The 17,373-nt window shown below is 46.9% G+C and overlaps 1 protein-coding gene across 1 annotated transcript in view; it reads left to right on the plus strand.

The window, feature by feature from the left end:
* Positions 1-6,104: 6,104 nt before the first annotated feature.
* Positions 6,105-17,373, plus strand: part of ZMIZ2 (zinc finger MIZ-type containing 2) — a 106,509-nt gene continuing 95,240 nt past the window's right edge. Inside the window, exon 1 of the mRNA XM_083480392.1 lies at positions 6,105-6,591. The gene's annotated coding sequence lies outside the window, so the exon portion shown is untranslated. The remainder of the gene's footprint in view (positions 6,592-17,373) is intronic.

A 17,373-nucleotide genomic window follows, 5' to 3' on the forward strand; every position in this document is an offset into this window, starting at 1 on the left:
TGGACCTTCGGAGAGAGTGTACCTTTTAAGGCTCAAACTGGGTGGGAAATGAACAGAGACCAGACCAGGATATACAAAAGCAAAGTGGCTAGTAAGCCTGATCTTTATTAAAGCTGTTGCAACAGGGTGCTCCCCACCACACACACAGAAGGGGGGGGAAGGACCCAGTACAAAGGTGTGCAAGCCCTTCTATAGACATTTTAAATGGCCTGCCCTGAAGCCCAAGACCACCACCCAGATACATCGTACCTACATCACAGAAGAGGCGGTCTGCAGCAGAAAACCTGTGTGCCACCTTACCTGAGAATGAAAACTGATTACATTATTTGGGCAGTCTGGTGATTCCTTTGTAATGGTAAATACTCAGTTCCTGAGTCCAGGTCACAGGCTCACATCCTATTCATATCTTAAATGTGCCCTTGAGACAGGATTTGTGAAAGAGACAATGGGGAGATTTCCCATTTCCTTCGACCTTGCAGAGAAATATTTGAGGTCATTTTGGGAGAGAGAAAATGGTTTCAGCACTTTTCTGTGGGTATCAGACATGTGGTTTACATATTTGCATGTGTTTGCTTGGTGCATTTATGAACATCTATTTTATATATATATAAGACCTTAAAATTGTTATAACAAATACATACACTGTTGATGAGGTTTAAGAATTGTTTTGATAAGAAATGAGGATAATGAAGATAGTGGTGACGGAGGGGCTTGTGGGGGGGCACCTCTGGTACTGAGGGTTGCATTCGCCCTTAAACATGTCCTTATGAAACCCACCATTTGGGCTGCGAAATGGGTCAGCTGCATTAGGAAGCAGAACAAACCAGGGTGTACCCCAAGGAGAAAGGGGAGAGCTTGGGGAACTCCAGCAAAGCCAGGAATTGCCTGGAAACGAGCTGTAATTGTGTTAGTGGCTGGTTGTTGGTCCCATCACCTCCTGGCAAATAGAAGGGGAAGAAATGGAGGCAGTGAGAGATTTTACTTTGTTGGGCTCCATGATCACTGCAGATGGTGACAGCAGCCACAAAATTAAAAGACGCCTGCTCCTTGGGAGAAAAGCAATGGCAAACCTAGAAAGCATCTTAAAAAGCAGAGACATCACCTTACCAACAAAGGTCCGTATAGTAAAAGCTATGGTTTTCCCAGTAGTGATGTATGGAAGTGAGAGCTGGACCATAAAGAAGGCTGTTCGCCGAAGAATTGATGCTTTTGAATTCTGGTGCTGGAGGAGACTCTTGAGAGTCCCATGGACTGCAAGAACATCAAACCTCTCCATTCTTAAGGAAATCAGCCCTGAGTGCTCACTGGAAGGACGGATCGTGAAGCTGAGGCTCCAATACTTTGGTCACCTCATGAGAAGAGAAGACTCCCTGGAAAAGACCCTGATGTTGGGAAAGATGGAGGGCACAAGGAGAAGGGGACGACAGAGGACGAGATGGTTGGATAGTGTTCTCGAAGCTACCAGCATGAGCTTGACCAAACTGCGGGAGGCAGTGAAGACAGAAGTGCCTTGCATGCTCTGGTCCAGGGGGTCACGAAGAGTCGGACACGACTAAACGACTAAACAACAACAACTGCTAAACTCTGCAGTAAGTCTTTTTACAGGAAAGTTGTATTCTCTTTCTTTCTTCTGTTTCTTGCATGCATCTGTAATAAGATGTCCCTTTCTCAAAAGCGGAGGTGATGTCATAAACCTAAGAAGTTAATGCATGTCAGAATCTAGGTAATATCTGGGATACTGAAAGGAAAATACAGCCTGCAGCTGTTCTCCTGGGTGTGTAGCCTATGCAAACTAACCTGGCTGGGCTAGCTGAATGAAAGTCATTATGAAACAATAGACAGTCAAAAGGAATCCCCTCCCAGGTCTGTGCAAAACAGAGGTTACCACAGTGATGGGGAGGGATGTGAGGTTACAGGAAGGTTTGGGGTTTGGGCTCAATAGTTTTCTGGGAAGAAGAAAGGAAGTAGGTAGAACTCGGGGGGGGGGGTTTGAAGGGCAGAAACATCTTTGGAGACTGGGAAAGCGCCACTAGAATGGTGTGAATAGCAACAACAACAATTTATGATTTATATCCCGCCCATCTGCCTGGGTATCCCCAGCCACTCTGGGCGGCTCCCAACAGAATATTAAAACCACGATAAAACACCAAATGTTAAAAACTTCCCTAAGCAGGGCTGCTTTCAGATGTCTTCTAAAAGACAGGTAGTTGTTTATTGCTTTAACATCTGATGGGAGGGCGTTCCACAGGGCGGGTGCCACTACCTAAAAGGCCCTCCGCCTGGTTCCTGCAACCTCACTTCTCGCAGTGAGCATGCCTTGGACTGTAATGTTACGCAGCTGCAGGGAGCAAGACCCAATTGAGATGTAATGCTGTGAACTCTCTCCCTCTTCATGGAAGACTCTCATTGTATATAGGTGCAAAATATACCATATATCTTAAAACACTACAGCATGGGTAGCCAGACTAGGGGCCGGATCCGGCCCAATCGCCTTCTCAATCCAGCCCGTGGTCGGTCTGGGAATCAGTGTGTTTTTAAATGAGTAGAATGTGTCCTTTTATTTAAAATGCATCTCTGGGTTATTTGTGGGGCATAGGAATTCGTTCATTTTTTCCCTTCAAAGTAGAGTCCGGCCCCCCACAAGGTCTGAGGGACAGTGGACCGGCCCCCTGTTGAAAAAGTTTGCTGACCCCTGCACTACAGCCTCTGCCATGGCTGGACTCTCAAAGGAAGCACACCCTGGGTAAAGTGCCTGGAACTCCTGGAATTTTGCTACTGCTTGGCAGGGATTGGGGTGGCATGTAATAAATACATCCAGCTAAGCACCGTCTTCTGATGGCTCTCTGGGTGTCTACCACTTTCATCATCCCGGCCATGACCACTGGCCAAGCTGGCTTGAGTGGGTGGGCACTGGAGTCCAGCAATCATTTGGAGAACCCTGTGTTTGGGAAAAGCTGTCACAGTATAATCAAAGCCCCTTACGTTTTGTTGTGCAAGAATTTGCTGACTGCACAACCGTGTGTGCAGGGGGACCACCTGTCACCGGTGTTTATAGGAAGACCCTCTATGCGCTCTGCGCATGGTGGGGACTGCAGCAAACATATGCTTTTGAAGCTGTTAAGATGTTTGGGGAGCTGGGGTGGAGGAATGAGTCTGCTTGACGTTTTCTGTGTGTTTATAATAATAATAATAATATCTATAATGGAATGCATAATCATACTTGGCGACACAGCTGAGCTGGAAAACAACTGAACAGAACAGCAGCCAAGGAGGCTCTGGATCCTAGCAGGATGCAGTCATTTCACAGGGATGCCGTAACTTGGTCCAAGGAGCCTCTGGTCTGAAGATACCTGATGCAGGAACTGTGTGGAAGCTAAGCCCACCAAGATCCAGCCAGTGCCTGGATGGAGACCGCTTGGCAAAAGGAGCCTTTTGTACAGCAACCCGAGTTTCACCATGGTAGCAAATGTGGGATGTCACCCAGACACAAACCGTTCTTCATTCTCTCTGAGTGACCTTGGGCATGTTGCTATCTTGGAATCTAGCCGACCTCACAGGACTGTGGTTAAGGAGAGGGGCCACTGTGGGCTCATCGCCAATGACCTTGGAGGGATGATAAAGCTGTGTTTTCTGAGTGTACAATAAAAAGCCCTTCAGGTTCATTAAATGCTCAGTAATTTTATTTCCCCCATATCCCACTTTTCCACCAAGAAGCGAAAGGAGGCTTCCTGTTTTGTCTTCACAACAAGGTGGTCTGAAAAGAGATGGGAGCCAAAGCCACTGTTGTAAACAAAAACTGCTCCCTTTTCCTTATGGCAGGAGTCAGCAACCTTTCTCCGCCGTGGGCTGGTCCATCGTCCCTCAGACCATGTGGTGGGCCGGACTATATTTTGGGAAAAAATATATGAATGAATTCCTATGCCCCACAAATATCCCAGAGATGCATTTTAAATAAAAGCACACATTCTACTCATGTAAAAACACGCTGATTCACAGACCGTCCGTGGGCCAGATTTAGAAGGCGATTGGGCCGCATCCGGCCCCCAGGCGTTAGGTTTCCTACGCCTGTCTTATGGGGTCCACAAGAGCCCTTATAGAGTCCTTTGTAGGTTCTCCATAGGTAGGAGAAAATAACAGAGGCCAACCAGAGAATATTGAGAAGCAAAGCAGCTAGTAAGCCTGATCTTTATTAAAGCTGTTGCAACAGGGTGCTCCACACACACACACACACAGGAGAGAGGAGGACCCAGGACAAAGATGTGCAAGCCCTTACACAGTCATACCTCGTTATGTTTGCTTCAGGTTGCGCATTTTCAGGTTGCATCCTGCGGCGACCCGGAAGTACCAGAAAGGGTTACCGTATTTTTCGCTCTATAAGACGCACCAGACCACAAGACGCACCTAGTTTTTGGAGGAGGAAAACAAGAAAAAAAAATCTGAATCTCAGAAGCCAGATCAGCAAGAGGGATCGCTGCGCAGTGAAAGCAGCAATCCCTCTTGCTGTTCTGGCTTCTGGGATAGCTGCGCAGCCTGCATTCGCTCCATAAGACGCACACACATTTCCCCTTACTTTTTAGGAGGGAAAAAGTGAGTCTTATAGAGCAAAAAATACGGTACTTCCGGGTTTCGCTGCTCACGCATGCGCAGACGCACAAAATGATGTCACATGCTTGCCATTCGCAACCAGAGGTACCACTGTATACTTTTGAACTGCCCACCCTGTAGCTCAAGACCACCACTCCATACATCATACATACATCACAGAAGGGGTGTAGCCCAAGAGCACCCTCTTAATACATCAAAGAAGGGGTGGAAATCTGGGTGTGTTGTTTCTTCCTGTCTGCCAAGTTACCTGATTGGATTACCTGGGCATCCTGGCCACTCTTTTGCTAGGATAACTACTCAATTCCTAAATCCAGGTCACAGGTCACAGGCTCACCCATATTCGTATCTTAAATGTGCCCTTAAGACAGGATTTGTGAAAGAGACAATGGGGAGATTTCCCATTTCCTTCGACCTTGCAGAGAAATATTTGAGGTCATTTTGGGAGAGAGTAAATGGTTTCAGGACTTTTCTGTGGGTTTCAGACATGTGGTTTACATCTATGTATGTGTTTCCTTGGTGCATTTATGAACATCTATTTTATATATCTAAGACCTTAAAATTCTTATAACACCACCCAGAGTGCTTCTTGGATGAATGGGGATTTCAAACCGAGGTCTCCAAAATTCCACCCCTGAACCCACCTGGCTCTGAAAAGCAATTCTCACAACAACCCCGTAGGGTAGGTCAGCAATTATCTCTCAATACGAAGAGATAGCGCACGCCTGGCTGTAAGGGCGCCACTAGCCTCGGAGGCAGGACGTTTCCTGTGTGGCTTTCCCTGTCTCGAGTACGTGTTGCGTACGGGCGGGGATCGGGAGCCGTGGTGTATTCATAGCTGCGGCGAGCTTTGAACCGGGAGTTCCCAGCTCAGCCTCGTCATCGCGGCGGCCCCTCTGCTGGAGGCATGGACGTCCGTCTCATCATCTACCAGGCTGCAGCCTCTCCTTTCCTCAGTGTGTGGGCTTTGGGGGGGGGGAGAGAGAAAGACACAAACAGCCGCCCTCCACGTTACTTCCCCCACCCATCTTTGCAGGGTGGCACCGTAAAATAAAACGCACAGCCACCCGTGCAATTCAGGAAAACAGTAAAATGCAAAATGCCACTGAGTTCAAGGAGACTAGGGTTGCAGCTTTTGCACAGAGGGGGCTGGGGGCAGTGGCGGTGGAGGCAGAGAGGGAGCCGGCGCTCTTTTGTCTGATCCCTTCCACCACCTTCCCACCCGCGGGAAGACGCGGCTCCCGCTTGCGAGCCTTGCCCGACGGCAGCATCGCCTTCCTCTCGCGCCGCGGGAGGACCCTTCCCCCGGCGCGCGCTCCTTGCAAAACGCAAAGTGCGATGCAAAATGCAAAGCAAGCTCTCCTCTCTCCCTCCCTCCCTCCCTCCTCACCATCCTCCTCCTCCTCTCGAACCGGAGATAGGAGCTCTATTGCTCTAGCCTAAGAGGAGGAGGAGGAGGAGGGCCATGAATATTGATGAGGCTGCCGGGGCTCTATTGTGCAATTGGAGCTGCGAGGTGGAAAGCGCAGGCAGAATGGAGGTGGAGAGCGGCGATGCGCTCGCAGCTTTGTGGCTCCGGCAGTAGCAGCAGCAGCAGCAGCAGCAGCAGCCGAGCCGAGCGAGCCAACAGCAGCAGAAGCCGCCTGCACCGGGGGAGGGAAGAGGAGGAGGAGCGGGGACGGGGGGGGGGCTTTGTTACTTGCACACAATCGCCTCCCATCCAGCCCCCCGCCAGCCACAGCCAAGCGGACGCGATGGAGCAAGGGCAGAGAGATCTGTAGGAGCAGCAAGGATCTGCTGAAGACCCACACTCTCTCTTACACACACACCCCAGAAGGGAAGGAGAAGGGAGAGCGGCGGCGGCGGCGGCTCATCCGAGCCCTCCTTCTCCTCCTCCCTCCACGCCAGGAAGAGAGCCGAGGAGCCAGGCGAGAAAAAGGCCATTTTAACGTGGCTCAGCTCAGGCAGCCGCAGGCTCCTGCTTCGGAGGTTAGTGGCGGCTGAAGGGGGTTTGGGGGGGGGGAGGCGAGGCAAGGTGGATCTGTTGTGTTACTGGTTGTGGCTTTTTGTGGGGGGGAGGCGGAGGGGGCACGTTCCCCAGGGAGAGAGGAGAGGTGGTGTGGTGTGTGTGAGAAAGCTTTGTGTGTTTTTAAACCTCGCCCCCCCAATTGCTATTTCACTGAGAAATATCTCCCCCTCTTGTTCGTATTTGCTGGGCGCCCCTGGATTCCCCTGTTGTTTTTTCCATGCTGGCAACTGGGAGGGTTTGGTGGTGGGCAGAAAGAGAAGAGGCGGGGAGAGGGGTGGGTGGGTGAGGTGGGGACCCTACCCAGATATTGGGGGCACCCACCTCACCCAGGCTGCCATATTTTTTGTTGTTGTTCTGCAAACAATTTTAAAAAAATAATAATATTATAATTATTTGCTAAAGTGTGCCAGAGAGAGAGAGAGAGAAAGTGAGTTTCTATGGCAACAGAAACTGATGCCATGGGGAGATGTGGGCACGATGTGGCACCTGCTATGGGAGATGTGGGCACCTGGGGAGGGGGGGTGTTGTGAGGCTGAGCGGGGTTGTTGCGAAGAGCACCTGCTGCCTGGCCAGCTGTTGGCTCCTGTGTGCTGTGGAGGTGAGGGTAAAATCACTTGGTGTTCCTGCGGGCAGGGATGCCATTCTCTGGACATCCAGGCTGAGAATGAGGTGGCCCTGCAACGCTGTTGTTGGTTTTTTTAAAAGGGGAGATACTTTGGTACTTGAGAAGGATATCTCTTCCTCCGATAAGCAAAGCTTGTGCATGGCTGTTAGAGGACATCTTAAATGCCAAGGCCCCTGTTCAAATGCCACCCTATAGTTTGTGTCTGAAAAACCCTACTCCAAAGGGAGAGTGTGAGAAGACCAGGTACTGCAGAGAGCTTGGAAGCTGCTTCATCTAGCGACTTTAGTTTTTAAGTAATGTAGCTGACTGATCTTGTGGAAGTCTCATGCACGGTTTCAGTCATCTGTGGTGGGTGCAAGGCCAGCGGGGCTTTTCAAAGCCAGAAACTTAGGAAGCGTGGGTGTCAGCTGTAGATTTCCCCACATCTTCACCCCTTTTGAGGTGCTCCACTTACATGAGTCCAAAGTAGAGAACAGGACGGTGTCAGGCCGCTAGGATATTCACACAGTACAATCTGTTCTTCTCTGGAGCTGGATGGTATTTTTATATCCCATTAAGCAAAAAAACAAAAAAAAAGAAGAAGTTTATTGTTCTGCCTTTTGATTGCAACACAAGTTTGAGATTCCACCGTTCTCCTGTTTTGTGCACCGATCACGGTCTGTTGGCAAGTAGGGGTAGGTCTCCAGCTGTCTGCTGACACTGCTCTTGTTTTCTGGTATTATTTTTTTTAAAAAAATTATCTTATTGCTCTGGGCGGATGAATGTGGCAAGGTGGGGTGGGAGAGAGAGCATCCTCTTTTCCCGGTTGCTGGTTGCTCAACTCGATCGTGTGCTTCTGACTTTTCTAGACACTGCTAATCTGTCTGGGCCAGAGCATTTCCCAGGTTTACCTGAATTTGGGGTTTATTGGATCAGCGTAAAGCCAGCAAGCATCAGCGTCCAGGCAAGGAACCTCCCAGACTGTCAAGGGGCCTTTTATTTGATCTGTTAATCCTGTGATCGTATACACACTAACCTGGGAGTAAGCCCTATTGAATCCAGTGGTATTTATCTCTGAGTGGACATGCGTAGGATTGTATAGTAAAACATGTCATAAATACCCTTGGCGAAACATCCTAAGAGGCCGAAAATCAAAGCGTGCAGGGGAGAGAAACTTTATTCAAAACAAATAAGGAAACAAACGAACGAAACCAAAGGAATGAAAGAATAACAAAATGAAACTGTGGGCAGGGCCAAGAGAGACAGATCGGAGGGTTGGATGTAGTCAATATCTGGCCAGGTCATGAAACATTATCATTTGGATCTAGGCCAGGGGAATCCGTTCAGGATTGTCCACACTAGAGCTAGCCAATGTGGTTCCTTCCAGATGTTGTTCAGCTGCAGCTTTCATCAGTCCCAGCCTGCCTGGCCAGTGGTCAGGGGTGGTGGCAGTTGTACAAGAGCCAGTGGTGTGCAATGATTTTTTTCAGTTAGGGCCAGAGGCACCAACTTGAAAGGGCAATTGGTGGGGCGATGTTGCGCACGTGACATCACGCATGTGAGCATTGCGCCTCCTTCCCAAAGCTGGGCCGAAGCTTCCCAGGCTTTGGGAAGGAGGCATCAAGGAACATTCAGGAGACTAGGCTAGTCCCCTAGTCCACTGACCACACACTACTAAGGACAAGACCTGGAATGTGCCACATTGGCTCTCCATAACCTACCCTGACTAGCTACAGCTCTTCAGAGCTTCAGGCAAGGGTCTTTCACAGCCTTACGTGGAGAACCTGAGACCATTTGCAAGTAAAGCAGCAGCTGTTCTCTGCAAGGGAACCAAGGCAGAGAATCTTTGCAGTCTGAGTGCCACAAACAGAAAGGCCCTGTCTTGTTCACCTAGGGCACAATAATGGGGCATGAAGCAGAACCTCTTGCCAATCTGAGGTGATGCCTCCCCCTTTTCTGTCTGGTTGAGGAGCTGTAGGAGGGAGGGCATGCCCGTCCTCGCAGTCAGTAGCTTGAGTCTATAAATACATATTAAGCACTAAGATTTCATGAATGAACCAGAATAATCACAGAGCCAGGAATACTCAGCAGGAGTTTGGCTGGTTTGGTTGGTTCTGCAAAGCTCATCTTGCCGGTCTCCTTTCCTTCTCTCTTGGGTGTATTGTTTTTCTTTTACCATGTTACTTGTAGGATATGGCAGCCATGGCGATGTTTGGGCACCTGCAAGAGGGAGAATTTGGGGGAAGGCAGAGACCGTGTGATTTGCTTCCTTTTCCCTTGGTTGCTTTTTCACTGTGCTAGACGGAGAAGGGTTGGGTTTGCGGGGTCTTTTTGCTCATGCACAATCCTTGCATAAACTCTCTCTAGCTTTGTATTCGGTTAAGAGCCCTGGCGCATTGGTTGCCATCACTGTTGCTGCAGCTGATGAGACAGTGATGAAGTGGCTTTTAAGCTGCTGCCTTAGACTAAGGTTATTCCATTGGTCCCAGGGTTGTTTACTCTGACTGGCAGTGCTCAAAGTAGATCTTGGAAAGCAGCCTTTCCCAGCTCTTCTACCTGAGAACCTTTTAACTGGGGTTACTGGGAACTTGCTGCTGGAAACCTATGCATGATAGTCATGTGGTCATGAAGTGAGCATGGGATAATGCTGCACTGGACGCCCGACTCCTGCTTGTGTTTGGGTCTGCGCATCACACATTTCAGCCCAAAGCCCAGTCTACAGTTGCCTCTACCAGCTCAGACCTTGCCATTGTATTCTGGTGCTGAGAGTTGCTGGCTGACCTACAGAGCTACAATTCCCAGAGTTCCCTGGGAAGGGAGATTTATTCTTCAACTTCTCTGGGAACTGTAGCTCCGTAAGGGGAATAGGGTTTTCCTAACAACTCTCATCACCCTTAACAACCTACCGTTCCCAGTCTCATTTGGGGGCATCCGGGATATAAAGCGGTTTGATACCGCTTTATACGCATAGTGGAGATGAGGCCTTAGAACGGTCTGATTCATCCATGCATGGACATGACTTGTTTCTTATCACACACGAGGCATGCAACTATAAGGATAAACACTTTTTGTGAAAAGGGTTTTCTGTGCGATGGTGAGGTTCTCAGGCTTTGAGTGAGTGCATTGCTGGGCACTGTCGCCCACACGAGAGGGAAGGTGTCAGCAGATATGGGAAATTCTAAGGTTTTATAAAAGTACACAAAAAAAGAACCTTTAGAAGAAAAACTCCCTAAAAATGGGGGGGGGGGGGGAGGAAAGTAGCACCACTCTCTCACAGCTGTGAGTGTCAGGAAGCCAATAATGAGCCAATCTTGACCCTGCGTTCCTTCTCTGAAGGACTTTCTCAGAGGTCCTTCTCAGAGTGTCCTCTGAGGGAGATATGGAAGGTGGCAATGCAAGAAAGAACAGGCCTTTTATTTGGTGCCCCCCCCCCCCCGCCCACTTAAGAAATGTTCTCCTCATGCTTTTAGGCACCAGGCAAAAACAATCGGTTTATTCCAGGCGTTTGGCCTTTAATTTGGAGAGTTTAGGGTATTCTGGCCTTCTTTAATGGGTGGGATGTGCTAGGCTGCTTTCTATGCATATGAATGATCTTAGCTTTTATTTTGTTTTGGTTTTGCATTGATTTTAAGTTTGTTAATTATATTGTAAGTTACTTTGAGTGTGTGTGTGTGTGTGTGTGTGTGTATCTACTAACAAGTACAGTTAATAATAATAATAATTTCCAGGCACATTTGGTATGATTAGGAACCAAAGCAGGTCAAAACCAGTCAGTTAGGAACACTTAAGTTCTGAGGAGACAGTCCAAAAGCGAATGAGGTGATAAATATTACAGGATTTGTTAATCCTATAATGACTTGCACACGTAGAATTAGTTTCTTGGGTTTTGATGAGTAAGACTACAGGAGCAGCACCCGTCTCTTTGAGCAGCCAAATCCCACCCATTGTGTTCCTGCAGACACTCCAGGATTGTAACTCAATATGATAACTCAAAACAACTTTCAATAGCTGATAGCTATACTTAGAGCTCATAGACACGGTCAGCTAATGTTATCAGTAAACATTATTTGTTATTTATTCAATTTATACCATGTGTTTTCCTCCCTAAGGAGTTGGGCAGACCCAGCAATGATAAAACATTTACAAAAATGGTTTAAAAACCATTCTAGAAACTGTTTAGAAACATTGCCCCGGAATACTATCTTTCAGCCACCAGTTGCCTGGATAAACTGGAATGCTTTTAAATTTCTTCTAAAAGTCAGCAACGAGGGCGACCGAGGCACCTCACTCAGAAGAGCTTTCCACAAACGGAATCACCCCTGGAAAGGACTTGTCCCGGGTCAATGCCAGGGGTAGGCAACCTAAGGCCCAGGGGCCGGGTACGGCCCAATCGCCTTCTAAATCCGACCCATGGACGGTCCAGGAATCAGCGTGTTTTTACAAGAGTAGAATGTGTGCTTTTTGTACATGAGTAGAATGTGGAGAGCCAGTGTGGTGTGGTGGTTAAGAGCGGTAGACTTGTAATCTGGTGAACCGGGTTCGCGTCTCCGCTCCTCCACATGCAGCTGCTGGGTGACCTTGGGCCAGTCACACTTCTCTGACGTCTCTCAGCCCCACTCACCTCACAGAGGGTTTGTTGTGGGGGAGGAAGGGAAAGGAGAATGTTAGCCACTTTGAGACTCCTTTGGGTAGTGATAAAGCGGGATATCAAATCCAAAATCATCATCATCATCATCTTCTTCTTCTATTTAAAATGCATCTCTGGGTAATTTGTGGGGCATAGGAATTCATTCATTCCCCCCTCCCAAATATAGTCCAGCCCACGACACGGTCTGAGGAATGGTGGACCGGCCCTCGGCTGAAAAAGGTTGCTGACCCTGGTCTAGGCTTTAAAACCTGGATATATGGCAACTCAATGGAAAAAGCTCAACAGAACAAAAAAAGCTCAATAATTTTGGGGTCTTCATAAAAAAGCACAACACCTTTGTGGGTGTCAGGAATTCTGAAGTAGGGCAGGGGTGGCCAAACCTTTTTCAAAGAGGGCCAGATTTGATGAAGTGAACATGCATGAGGGCCGACCAAAGTTGCTGAGCTTTTTTTTAGGGTTTTACCCCGGGACATATACTGCCATGGGGGCTGGATTAAATCGACCGGCGGGCTGGATTAGGCCCCCCAAATGGACTTTGAACATGCCTGATGTAGGGCAACCCCTACACTGAGTCCAATAAGCAGTTATCACATACCAGACTTGGTGCACTCATACAAATATTTTTGCAGTGTAATTTGCTGGCGTTAAAAAACTTTGGAGCTGGAAATCCATTTTCTGCACATCAGCCCAGGATCTACCAGTAGATCCTGACTAAGCTCTGCTTTAGAAGGTCTGTGGCTCAGTGGTAGAGCATCTGCTTTGCATGCAGACAGTCCCAGGTTCAATCCCCAGCATCTCCAAGTTGGGTTGAACTGGGTAAATGGTAATGGCATGTGTAGGTGGAGTGTATGAAATGGCAGCTGTCTTGTTTGTTTTTGTTTATAGTGTCTCCTAGGACTCATCCAGGTTTCCATCAGCACCATGCTTTCCAGGCACAGGTCAGTGCTTTAAAACACCATGTCTGAGGTGGTGGTTGTTGTTGTTGGGTTTTTCCAGACTCAGCGCTTTCCCTGGGAAAAACTACATTTTACAGGAGAACTAGAGCAAATGGCAATCCATGAAATCACCAGTTGCCATCAGCTCCAATTCAGCGTTAAAACACTGGTTTTCCCAGGGAAAGCATTGGGACCAAAACAGAACAGAACAAAACACTGCTTGGATACGGAGCTTTGACGCACGGACTTTGTGCCTAGAAAATCAGCACAAAATGCAGTCTGGATGAGCTCCTAGTAAGGAATGTAGGACTTCCGTAAGAGCTGGTTGATATGAGCTGACTGAAATTTGCTCCAGGCATTTTGCTCGGAGCCAAAATAAGACAGATTTCTTATTTGTAGCCAGAGCTTTTTTATAGCCAGAACTCACTGGAACTTACTTCCGTCACCTCTTTTTCTAGAAAAACATCACTGGTTGTAGCTGATCAGATTTACTGTTTTCAGGACAAAAGGCAGTGAGGGTAGTCACTATAAATAATACTACAAATTGTTAACTTTTAGCCAAGAAATTGGCAGGAGGTTGAGTTTTCTTATGGCTTTTACAGATCCTGAGTTGGTTCAAATGTCATGACAAACCATGGTTTGTTATGATGATGAAAAGAAGCTGCAGTCAGCCTTGGGCTTGTGCCCTTGTTTCTTCTCTTCCTGTGACACAGCCCTGAAGAGGAGACTGGAAATATTCACTTCTGATTTCGTTTCATTCTTTGGTTGACAATTTATGGGAGCCTACAGTTGTTTGCGTGAAGCATACCCGAATCAAACCATGGATTATGAAGCTGGCTTGTTTCAACAAACTGTACTTAAGATTAACCACCGTTTAAGGTCCAGGCGTAACGCTAAACTACAGTTAATCAAAACCAGAAGTACAGTAGTACCTCGGATTAAGAACTTAATTCATTCTGGAGGTCCATTCTTAACCTGAAACTGTTCTTTACCCGAGGTACCACTTTAGCTAATGGGGCCTCCTGCGCCACCGCAGCGCGATTTCTGTTCTCATCCTGAAGGAAAGTTCTTAACCCGAGGTACTATTTCTGGGTTAGCAGAGTCTGTAACCTGAAGCGTCTGTAACCCGAGGTATTACTGTAAAAGTTTTATCTCATGACTGTGCTGAGGAAGGCAATGAGTACATACGTTAGAGGTTCACCGCAGCCCATTCCTGTAACAATAAACCATGGTTTATCATGATATCTGATCTGGTAAAACAAAATGAAGGAATACAACACATAAATATATATCTGGAATATATATCTAGTTTCTACTCCTCAGTAACCTTGGTTCCCGAACGGCTTAGTTGTCAAAACAAGTCTGCTCCTGAGCGCCACAAACCCGGAAGTAAGTATTCCAGTTTGCGGACGTTTTTTGGAAGATGAACGTCCAACATGGCTTCCACCTGAGTGCAGGAAGCTCCTGCAGCCAATCGGAAGCTGCGCCTTGGTTTTCAAATGGTTTTGGGAGTTGAACGGACTCCCAGAACGGATTCAGTTTGAGACCCAAGGTACCACTGTATTCTTTTGAAATAGTTTTATGGAATCTACCGTATTTTTCGCTCAATAACACGCACCCGACCATAACACGGAAAATCCGTAGGCATGCCACCCGTAGGCATTCCCTCCATAACACGCACAGACATTTCCCCTTACTTTTTAGGAGGAAAAAAGTGAGTGTTATGGTGCAAAAAATACGGTAATTCCTGAGGTTTACCTAAGAGCAGTAGAAAAATGTTTTAAGTAAAATAAATACTAATAAGTTTACAGTGTAGTTCTTATCTTCCTGTAGCCCTTAACTCACAAGCATGATCCTAAGCATGTTTACTCAGAAATAATAACCACCAAATTTACTTCCTAATAAGTGTACTTGGGATTGCAGCCTCGATTATGTTTCTCAGAACCCATGTGAATAGGGAACTAGGAACCAGGGAACAAAAATAGTCCTGATTGTAGTAAATCTGGAGATAAATATGCAAACAACACAAGGCAGTAAGCCAGTTTGGTTAAAATTTAGTGGAATTGCCTGTTGGAGGGCTTGATATTCAGTCTCCTGGAACAAAGTTTTTCAGGTTTTAGAGCCAAATTAAACAACCAGCAACCTTTACATGATGCATCTGCAAGTTGGACTGTACCAGTACAGTCTACAGCAGGGAGGTCAAATATTTGAATGCTCTCAGCCCTGTAGAAGGCTATCTGCCTCTCTAAAATGCTAGTTTTGCAATGCATAGCAGAGGGAGGGAAGTATGCAAACATTTGATTGCTCCTCTGCTGCCCATAGTTTGCTGATGATGTAGCAATAGCATGGTGTTTACAGCATGGAAGAGGAATCTGTGGCTGTACTTGGGCTCCAGCTGTCATCAGCCAGCATACCCAGTGGTCAGGGACGATGGGAGCTGTAAGCCTAGCAACATCTGGAAGGCGAAAGTTCCCCCATCACTGATTTACAGGATACCTCCTTTCTGGCTTCCCCCCCCTTCTTGTTTGAAGTGCTTTGAATAGTTAAATAGGCAGAGAAGCAGGAAACAGGATTGCAAAAAGATTCCTGAAGACCAAGCTGCCCTTAACAGTCACAGAAAACAGGCCATTATACTCTGAACGGCCTGTTTTCTGTGGCTGTTAAGGACAGCTTGGTCTTCAGGAATCTTTTTGTAGCAATGAAATAAGTTTGAAGACCCTCCAGATGTTGTGGAACAGGCATAGGCAAACTTGGCCCTCCAGATGTTTTGGGACTACAATTCCCACCATCCCTGACCACTGGTCCTGTTAGCTAGGGATGATGGGAGTTGTAGTCCCAAAAACATCTGGAGGGCCAAGTTTGCCTATGCCTGTTGTGGAACTTTCATCATCCCTGACCATTGGTGATGTTGTCTGTGACTAATGAGACTGCAACATCTGGAGGGCCAAGGTTTCCCCATCTCCCCCACACCCCGCAGCCATGAAATATTTTCTTCTGTTTCATATGAGAACCCCTCAACCACTAGGCCCAGTTGAGAACATATAATTCTGAAAATCAGTTTACTATGTCTCAAGCTGTTATTACTATTTGCGAACAGATGACTTAAATGTTCAAAATCCCTGTGGTGAAATTGAGGTTTGGCTTTGAATTTATGTCAATTCCACTTTAAAATATCTACAGTCTACATTATTGGTGTTGCTCAAGGCATTTAATGTGCAAAGAATGTGCCTCTTTGACAATTTCAGGAGGTTGTTTGCTTCTTCACATTACTGTGCTTTCTCCTTACTGACTTCTATGCCTGGAACTGCCCCCCAGAATGCCTCTGTGATACCAGCACCTCATAATTACTTTAATTTCTTCCTCAAGTCCACCTTTTCCATTAAGCCAGGGATGGGAACCTCTGGCCTTTGGGTGCTGTTGGACTACACCTTTTCTGTGGTGGCTCCCCGATTGTGGAATGCTCTCCCCAGAGAGACTTGCCAGGCACCATCATTACATGTATTTAGACGCCAGGCAAAAACATTCCTCTTTTTTCCAGGCCTATGGCTATTAAATAATCAACGGCCTGTGAAAGTGTGGGGGAGAGACTGTTATTATGATGATTATTTTACCATTAGGCTGTCTGTCAGTATGTTTTTTACTATGTTTTTATTACATTTTTATCACTGATGTTTTGGAATATGTTTCTCATGTTATAACACTGCCTGACCTTTGAGATCTTTTGATAAAGAGCAGTAAACAAACAAACAAATAACACAACTTCTATCCAGGTATATGCCGCCATACTAATATTCATACCCTCCAACATTTCTCCGATGAAAGTAGGAATGTCCTATTGCATAATCATAATAATAACAACCATAAAATATACCCCGCCCATCTCGCTGGGTTGCCCAAGCAACTTTGGGCGGCTTCCAACATATAAAAAAACATAATAAAACATCAAACATTAAAATCTTCTTAAGGTTGTATCATTACTTACCTCCTTATCTCAGGGGTTGCATAACTCCATACACTCCAACATTTCTCTGATGAAAATAGGGATATTCCAAGGAAAAGTGGGACATTCTGGGATTAAATCAGAAACTGGGACGGCTTCTCTAAATCCGAGACTGTCCCTGGAAAATAGGGACACTTGGAGGATCTGAGAGGTGTATTTTTTTTTTCAGAACCTTTTTGCCTGTGGTTCCACCAGGGGTAAAAAGAACAGCATATGAATTGTTGCCACTGTCAATCTTTATTATTATTTAAATGGTGTTGCTTCTGTGTGTTTAATTGATAGACAGGCTTTTCCTGGCAAGGAGCTAGACACCATCGCCTGCTAATTTCTGTAAACCTGACAGGTGCTAGAGGCACAGTTACAGGGGCTGGCTGAAAAGTTGGCAACCCCTCTGCAGCCCTGCCCAGTGAGAGTCTGACAGCCTTAAGCCAGCATGTCGAGAGGATTACTTTTTCTTCTCTGTTTTCCTTTCCTCATCACACTTTTCAACATACCCTCAGTAGGTGCGGCCTGATTCTAAGTGATGTTGGAGATTGTGAGTGTTAAGAACTGGGA

The sequence above is a fragment of the Podarcis liolepis genome (genome assembly GCF_965112155.1).
Source record: "Podarcis liolepis genome assembly, chromosome: 16".
Lineage (NCBI taxonomy): Eukaryota > Metazoa > Chordata > Lepidosauria > Squamata > Lacertidae > Podarcis > Podarcis liolepis.